The following is an 8,491-nucleotide window of genomic DNA, read 5'->3' on the forward strand; positions in this document are numbered from 1 at the left end:
ACGTCAATGGAAATGAAATGTCAACCATTATGGGGAAAATGGAAAAATCACTGCAAAAACAAAGACAACACTGGTAAATAATTTAATAAAGCAATAATTTCTTTTGCTTTGTTTTTAGAGACAAGGTTTCTCTTTGTAACAGCCCTGGCTGTCATGGAGCTAGCTCTGTAGACCAGGCTGGCCTCGAACTCACAGAAATCATGCTGCCTCTGCCTCTTGAGTGCTGGGATTAAAGGCGTGTGCCACCACTGCCCTGTAGCACCAGTCTTAACAGGTCTTATTAATAAAAACAAACCCGGAGCCAGGTATTGGGGTGAATGCTGGAAGATCAGAGAAGCAGAACAAGTCACAGCCACCTCACCTTGCAATTCCTCAGCTGATCCTGTTTCCTCAGACTGGAAGCCTCTGTGTCCTTATCCAAATGGATCTCAGCTGAACTGCTTCTTGAAAGCCTGAAAAGCTTAACCAACTCTAGTTCCTGGTCCTCATGCCTTATATACCTTTCTGCTTCCTGCCATCACTTCCTGAGATTAAAGGCTCACTTCCTGGAATTAAAGCGTGAATCACCATGCCTGGCTGTTTCCAGTGTGGCTTTAAACTCACAGAGATCCAGATGGATCTCTGCCTCCCAAGTGATAAGATTAAAGCTGTGTGTGCCACCATTTTCTGGCCTCTATGTCTATCTAGGGGTTGTCCTGTTCTCTGACCCCAGATAAGTTAATTAGGGTGCACAAAATTTGGGGGAACATAATATCATCACACTGTCCAGTTCAATAATTATTCTTTATTGTAATAAAATAAATATTACTTTATTTTAGTCTTCTTTTCATGAAAGGCTCAAACTTAAATTTACAAAAAAAAAAAATACCAAAATTTTTTGTTTTATTTGAGGCAGCGTTTCTCTGTGTAGCCCTGGTTGTCCTAGAACTCACTCTCAGGTTGTTCTCCAACTCAGAGATATGCCTGCCTCTGCCTCCAGAATGCTGGGATTAAAGGGATGCACCACCACCACCACCTGGCTAAGAAAACACCAAAATTTTTAAGAAACAGCTAATCCTGACCTTGCAAAATTATTTTCAAAAATAGGAAAAGGTGGAAGACTTTAATTCATTTATTTGCTGTATTATGGTTTGGATCTGGAAAAACCCAATGGGCTCATGTGTTTTGTTGGTTTACTTTATTTTAAATTTAAGATAATTTTTTGTTTTTTGGTGTATGGGTGTTTTTGCCTACATATATGTCTACATACCACATGCAAGCATGGCACCCATAAAGGCCAAAAGAAGGTATTGGATCCCTGGCAACTGAAGTTACATACAGTTCTGAGCTGTTGTATGAGTGCTGGGAATTAAACCCGGGTCCTTGGGAAGAGTAGCCATTGACTTTAACCACTGAGCCATCTCTCCAGCCCCAGGCTCATGTGTCTGAACACCCATCCGCTCCCCAGTTGATAGCACTATCCTGGGAGGTTGTAGGATCTGGCTGGTGGAGTCTTTGAGGGTTATGGCCCAGCTTTGCTTCTGGTCCCACTTTCTCCAGGTCCTGATCTCCCTGGTGTGAAGAGTCACCAAGGCACGCTCTTATTGCCATGTCTTCCATGCTGTGACGAACTAAACTGGGGTCAGGAGCCAAAATAGTCCTTTTCCCCTTTAGGTTACTTCTGTCAGATATTTTGTCCTCCCAGCAACAAGGAAAGTAACAAATACAGTTTTATGAATTTTAGTGTAAAAATCATAGAAATTAACTCATGAAATTTAATAATTTATTAAAATATAGTATATCAAGTTACGCCAATGCAAGGATGGCATGATAGCTATTTCATTCATTGTAGTGACTAAACTTCATAATGCATTGAAGATAAAAAAGAATGTGCTATCTCAATAAATGCAAAAAAAAACTTCAAAATTTTTCATGTAAAAATCCTAAAATGGCCTTGATTAAAACTATTGAAAAACTTATAACAATATGCTTGAGAAAATTTTTTAACCATTCCTGTTTTAGTTACTTTTCTATTGCTGTGACAGAACACCATGACCAAGCATCTTATAAAAGTGTTTAAATGGGCTTACAATGTCTGACAGTTAGAGTCCGTGATGGCCTAGCAGAAACAGGGTGGCCGAAACAGCTAAGAGCTCACATCCTGATCCAGACAGAAGGAGGCAAGCACACTGGGAAGGGCACAATGCTTTTGAAACCTTAAAGCCCACCCCCAGTGGCACACCTCCTCCAAAAGGCCACACCTCCTAATCCAAACAGTTTTACCAATGGGAAGCAAGAATTCAAATATATGAGCCTATGGGAACCATTCCCATTCAAATCCCCCAAATACTGCACATAACACAAGAGTGTCCGTTACCATGACTAGGGCTGAATGTATAGTAGGAGCCCTAGCGAATGAAATAAACCTAAAAAAAGGACATATCAGTACTGAAAAGAAAGAGAACAAAATGTTATTAAATACACCCCAAAAGAAATTTACACAGGACAAACACAGAGCCAACAGGTAAGTTAGTAAGTTCAGTGAGAAAATGTTCTGGTACTATCATAAACTAGTAGAAAAGTAATAAACTATGAGATGCAATTTATGGCAACTGAAAAGAATTAATATCTTAAGAATTAATTCTTAGCCAGGTGGTGATGTATGCTTTTAATCCCAGCACTTGGGAGGCAGAGGCTACAGAGCAAATTTCTAAGACAGCCAAGGCTACACAGAGAAACTCTGTTTCAAAGAGGGGGAAAAAAGGAATTAATTCTTAATTCATGGAACATACAAAGCCTGTATGGTAAAAATTTGGAACTTTTGTTTTTCTTTGGCACAGTGGCTGCACCTTAACCTACTGCTATTTCAGCCAGCAATTGTGACTCTGCAGTTACCAGTCTGCTTCTTGGCAGTGATCTGGTAGGAATTCCTTTCTCATAGGCACTGGCTTTGCCACTGCCACTAAAGGTAGCTTTAACTAAATCTCTATTGTTGTATTTATAAATAAAACTCAAGACTCAAAGGCTGGGGTGAAAACCTGCTAGCTCAGAAAGACTGAGTAGCAACTAGCAAATCTTCTCTCCTTGCTGGTGTCTCCCCAAAAGCACACCCTTCTCCTCCACTAAAACAAACAAACAAACAAACAAACAAACAAACAAATGCCCTCAAAATCCCTCCCTACTATTTCCGGTGTGTGTCTTTATCTCTTCCAGATGCCCACTAATGCTCTATTATTATTTTCTGTCAACTAGTTGCTAACTCAGCCTCCTGACCCAAGGTTAATTTTATTTAATCCATTCAAATGCAAACTCGAGGTTCACAGTGTGATTAAATATCCCCCAACAATAACTCCTTTACAAACCACCAAAGATGAGTGGGTAAATGCAGGGAGCATATTTATGTATATGAAAATATCTCAAGGATATCCATTTCTTTCTTAATTATAAGACAATGGCAGTTTCATTCAAAATTCTACCACAATATCTTGAGCAAGTTAACATATAATATAAAATGTATTGGAAGATTCATGAATAGCTAAGATAGTTTTGAAAAGATAGGAGAGGGTCCTTGTCCTAGAAAGCAGGCAATACACCATATATATTAAGGCAAAGAGGTAAGACATCACAAAGCCAGAGTACTGAGACTATTGTAATATTATATAATGAAGGAGTCATAAATAGAGTAGGGAAGGGATGGATTACTAAGCAGATCCATTACTAAGATGGATTTACTAACTAGGAGGGCTTCTACTAGTGAAATGTGAAAACTGGCTTAATAGATTTGAAGAAAAGTATAGCTGGGTTCACACCTCTTATGATATGCAGATTACACCTAAATTCATCATTTATTCAACAGGAACTTATTGAGTATCTACCATGTGTGGAAGACGTTTCTGGACACTGGATATGTGTCAGTGAAAAAAATGAAATCCTCTCAGTATTGTTAACCCCTGTAGGGTAAAAGGGCTAGCCAAAGAAACCCACCCTGGCTCTGAACCCAGAGCCAGTCAAAGAAACACTTTGGTCTTGAAACCGGGAGCCAAAGAAACACACTTTGGCCCTGGACCCAGAGCCAGTGAAAGAAACCCTCCCTGGCCCTGAAACTAAAGCCAAAAGGCTGAAAGGGGTAGTGAAAAAAACAGTTTGGCCCTGAAACCAGAGCCAAATTTGTCCCTGACCAACTGAACCTGAAACCAACCAATCCCTGGGCAGGAAAACTAGCCAATCTGAGCTTGTCTGAGCTCAATGGAATCGAAATCTGACTAGTTCCCTCCCTGAAAATCTCCCTGGAAAAACTCCACCCTTAAGAAGCCCTATGTAAGCCCCCCTGCCTGTTCAGTTATCAGTTCTCCTTCTCCACCCTGGCAGAGTTAGCCATTCTCCTGGATTCCTCCTTCCCAAATATCTTCCTTTTTTAAAAAAAATATTTGGGGTGTGTGTGTGTGTGTGTGTGTGTGTGTGTGTGTGTGTGTGTGTGTGTGTGTGTACACACACGCGCGCCATGTGGGTGCAGGAACCCACAGAGGTCAGAAGAGGGCATCAGGACCCCTGGAACTGGAGTTACAGATGGTTGTGAGCCCCCATGTGGGTGCTGAAGATCAAACCCAGGTCCTCTACAAGATCAGCAAGTGCTCCTAAATCCTGAGCCACCTCTCCAGCCTCTCCAGCTCTTTCCTAAAATAGTTTTGGGTGAAGATCTTCTCTCCCAGGGAGGAGCACAGTCTCTGCTGGGAAGCTCCCTTGGGAGTAGAGCAGGGCAGAAGAAGAAACGGATACTTCTGCTGGGAAGCTCCCTTAAGCGGAGCTAGGCAGAAGTGACAACTTTTCTCTGGAGCCAGAGCAGATTGCTATGTTTCTGCAGGACTTTCCCCTTTAGCAGAGCGAAGCAGAAGAAGTAACACCTTGGGTGGGAGCTGAGAAGAACAGAGCAGCCCAAGAAACAGATACCTCTGCTGAGAAGCGCTCTTGAAGGGGCAGGGGCTGCAAGGCAGAGCTCAGGTGTAATGGCTCTCTTTCTGAGAGAAGCAGGATTGCTACATCCTGTGGGGAGACTATCCCCCACCATACCCAAGCTTCAGGTATAGCCTGACTTCCTGACAAGTCAGGATAACTTTGTCCTCACAGCTGTAGGTATCCAGGACACTTCCCTTCACAGCTGCAGGTATAGCCTGACTGCCAGACAAGTCAGGATACCTTTCACTTTGGAGCTGTAATACTTGCAGCCCCTAAATGTAAAGAGTAAAAGCAATATATATATATATATATATTTTAAAAAATAGACGAAAATGTAGCATCAGTTTTTTTATGACCTTGGAGTGGGGAAGGACTTCTTCCTAGACAAGAACCAGAAAAGCACAAAGCATATGGAAAAACAGCAACATGATAGGCTTCGTGACATAATGAATATGAGCGCACATTTTGATCCACTCATCTGGTCTAAAAAACTCCCCGCTGTTCCCTAGGACACTCGTGCAAGACTACCATAACAATGTTGTTTGTGGAAGCAGGAAGTTGATACCAACTTTAATGCCTGCTTCTAGAGGAACAGGTGAGCAAAAGTGTGACAGACACACACTGTGGAACACAACCTGTCAGATGGACGTGTACACTCAAAGTTGTGGAATAGGACCATACGATATTTCAGGAACCAAAGTAATAACAGAACTGAAGGGATACTACCATACTGTGTACAGAAATACACAGTCAGGGCTGTGTATTTGACATCCACATTCAACGCCTTCTATCAAAAGTATAGAAGTGGCTCCTGTGGAGGGGGGTGAGTATTAGGGTAGAAATTAGGAATTGAAAGAAGAAAAATAAATAAAATAAAATAAAATAAAATAAAAGATTTTTATAGATTCGTGCTGATAGTAAATTAAGAATCAACGAATGGATAAACTCAACTTTCCATACCAAAGAAAGAGAAAGCCTGACAGTGGTGGCGCACGCCTTCAGTTCCAGCACTCGGGAGCCAGAGGCAGGCAGATCTCTGTGAGTTCGAGGCCAGCCTGGTCGACAGAGTGAGTTCCAGCACAACCAGATCTGCTACACAGAGAAACCCTGTCTTGAAAAGAAAAAAAGAAAGGAAGAAAGGAAGGAAGGAAGGAAGGAAGGAAGGAAGGAAGGAAGGAAGGAAGGAAGGAAGGAAGGAGAGAGAGAGAGGAGAGGGAGGAAAGAAAGAAGAGAGAAATCTTCCTGTTGTGATCACTAGAGATTGGAGTGATGAGTTGGAGAATATACCACCTTCCCCCCCCGCCCCCGGCCATCATGCAGGATGGACTGTTAGGCTATGGGACAGCTTTAGAAATGCAGCCTTCTTTCTTACATTTGGCTAAAACTGTTCTCCTCAAACCCCCAGCCATTGGTCTGAGTTCTGCGATTTGGCATTATACTCAGAGAGCCACATCCTCCACAGAACAGCATGCAATGGCTATTAATAATATATGATGATTATGTAATTTAAATAGAATTATAATAATAATGGGCATTACTCTTCCAGTGAAACATGCTCAAAGTTTCCACTTGTTCATCCTATGACTTATTCAACATCTTTCAAAAATATCAGGGGTTCACAGCATGAGGTCAACATCAGGCACGAAGCACAGATGTCTCACAGATCCACTAAAAGTCACTGGGATCAAGCGTCACTCAAACTCTCGATATGGGAAAAGAAGAGGAAATTGCTTCTAGGAAGTGGCATGTGCCTATAATCCTAGCACTTGGCAGGCCGAGGCAGGAGGAATTCCATGAGTTCAAATTCCACTTGGGCTACTGAGTAAGACTGGATTTTGAAGCCGGGCGGTGGTGGCGCACGCCTTTAATCCCAGCACTCGGGAGGCAGAGCCAGGAGGATCTCTGTGAGTTCGAGGCTAGCCTGGGCTACCAAGTGAGTTCCAGGAAAGGCGCAAAGCTACACAGAGAAACCCTGTCTCGAAAAACCAAAAAAAAAAAAAAAAAAAAAAAAAAAAAAAAAGACTGGATTTTGAAATCTACAAAACTCTGTCAAATCTTGGCTATCAAAAATGAGTGATCAGGTCTTTATAGCCCTATCCATTCATCCAAATATGTATATGTATACACACAATATATATATATATGTGTATACACACTATATATATATATATATATATATATATATATATATATATACATATACATATTTCCTAGGCAAGGATTACTGCAGGCTCTGGAGACTGAAACATGCTTATTGGTACCATAGAATGAAAGACCAGGAACTGAATCTCAGGGAGCAGACTTGCTTCTTACATCTTCTACTGAAGATGCCTGCAGGATTTCTCCCCTTAGCTCTCTGAGCATGGCTGCCATTTTGGCTCCCTCTCTACTTGATAGCAGTGAAGGGGTTACTGGGACCCAATTCACAGTTATGTACATTTGGGGACTCTGGTGACAAAAATCAGTTTGTGTTATCTGGAAGTCTGGTGTTCCTTTCTTCAAAATAGACCACTACAGTTTGAAAACAAAAGGTACAGAATGAGTACACTCTGCACTAACTGGGTTGCCTATTTATTATTTTTGAGAAGAGATCTTGCTGTGTGTCAGGTCCCAAAGAAACCCGGGGAAAGTCTCACTCAGTATGTGTGGCGCCTCCCAGCACTTCTCACCCTGCCCCCTACCCTAAATGTCTTCAGCCCAGGGGCTTCCTTTCTCCCAGCTTCTCTTCTGGGTAAACTGAGTCATGTGGCTATGGGCTCTCTCAGTTCCTGGTTCCTCCTTTGGCCTCTGAGTATCTTGGTTCCCATGTGCTCTCTTTGTTTCCTCTCTCTTCTCTTCCTCTATTGCTCCCCTACCTTCCTTCTACCCCCTCCCCCATGGTCCATCAGTCTGCTGACCCAGTTCATCCTGGACTCTTCCAGATGACTCTGGCTGTTGTCTCCCTCATATCTACAATAAAGCCTTCTCCTTAAGCATCACCTTGGAGCAGTCATGTGCTCATTCTCATTCACTGGGCAGCCCAGGCTGACCTCTAATTCTCCACCCTGCCCCCCAAGTGGCTAGGATTTCAGATGTATACCACCACACTTGGCTTCTAACCAGGCCTTAATTCATTTTATTTATTTATTTATTTATTTATTTATTTATTTATTTATTTATTTATTTATTTGCTGGTGATTGAACCAAGGCCTTGCACATACTAAGCAGGTGTTCTACTGCTGAGCTACATGTCCAGCTTGGTTTAACATTTTTGAACCAGCAGAAAAATTCAAGAGGCTTTAAAGTCAATTCATCCAATCCTTCAGAAAAAAATGCTTTCAGTCCATAATTCCTATGTGCAGGGAGGGCATAGCTCTGTGCATCATGTTTCCACAAGGGGGGGGCACATCTATGCTCTGATGGCACTTAGAACGTAGGCAGGAATAGAAACACCCATACGAGAAAATCTTTAAAATAGCCGCACGTTGGTACACATGCACAATGGAATTAGAACAATGAACTTAGTGCATTTACACACAAAATATGGACAGTCCTGAAGGTCATTATGTTAAGTGAAATT

The sequence above is a fragment of the Peromyscus leucopus genome, chromosome 15 (genome assembly GCF_004664715.2).
Source record: "Peromyscus leucopus breed LL Stock chromosome 15, UCI_PerLeu_2.1, whole genome shotgun sequence".
Lineage (NCBI taxonomy): Eukaryota > Metazoa > Chordata > Mammalia > Rodentia > Cricetidae > Peromyscus > Peromyscus leucopus.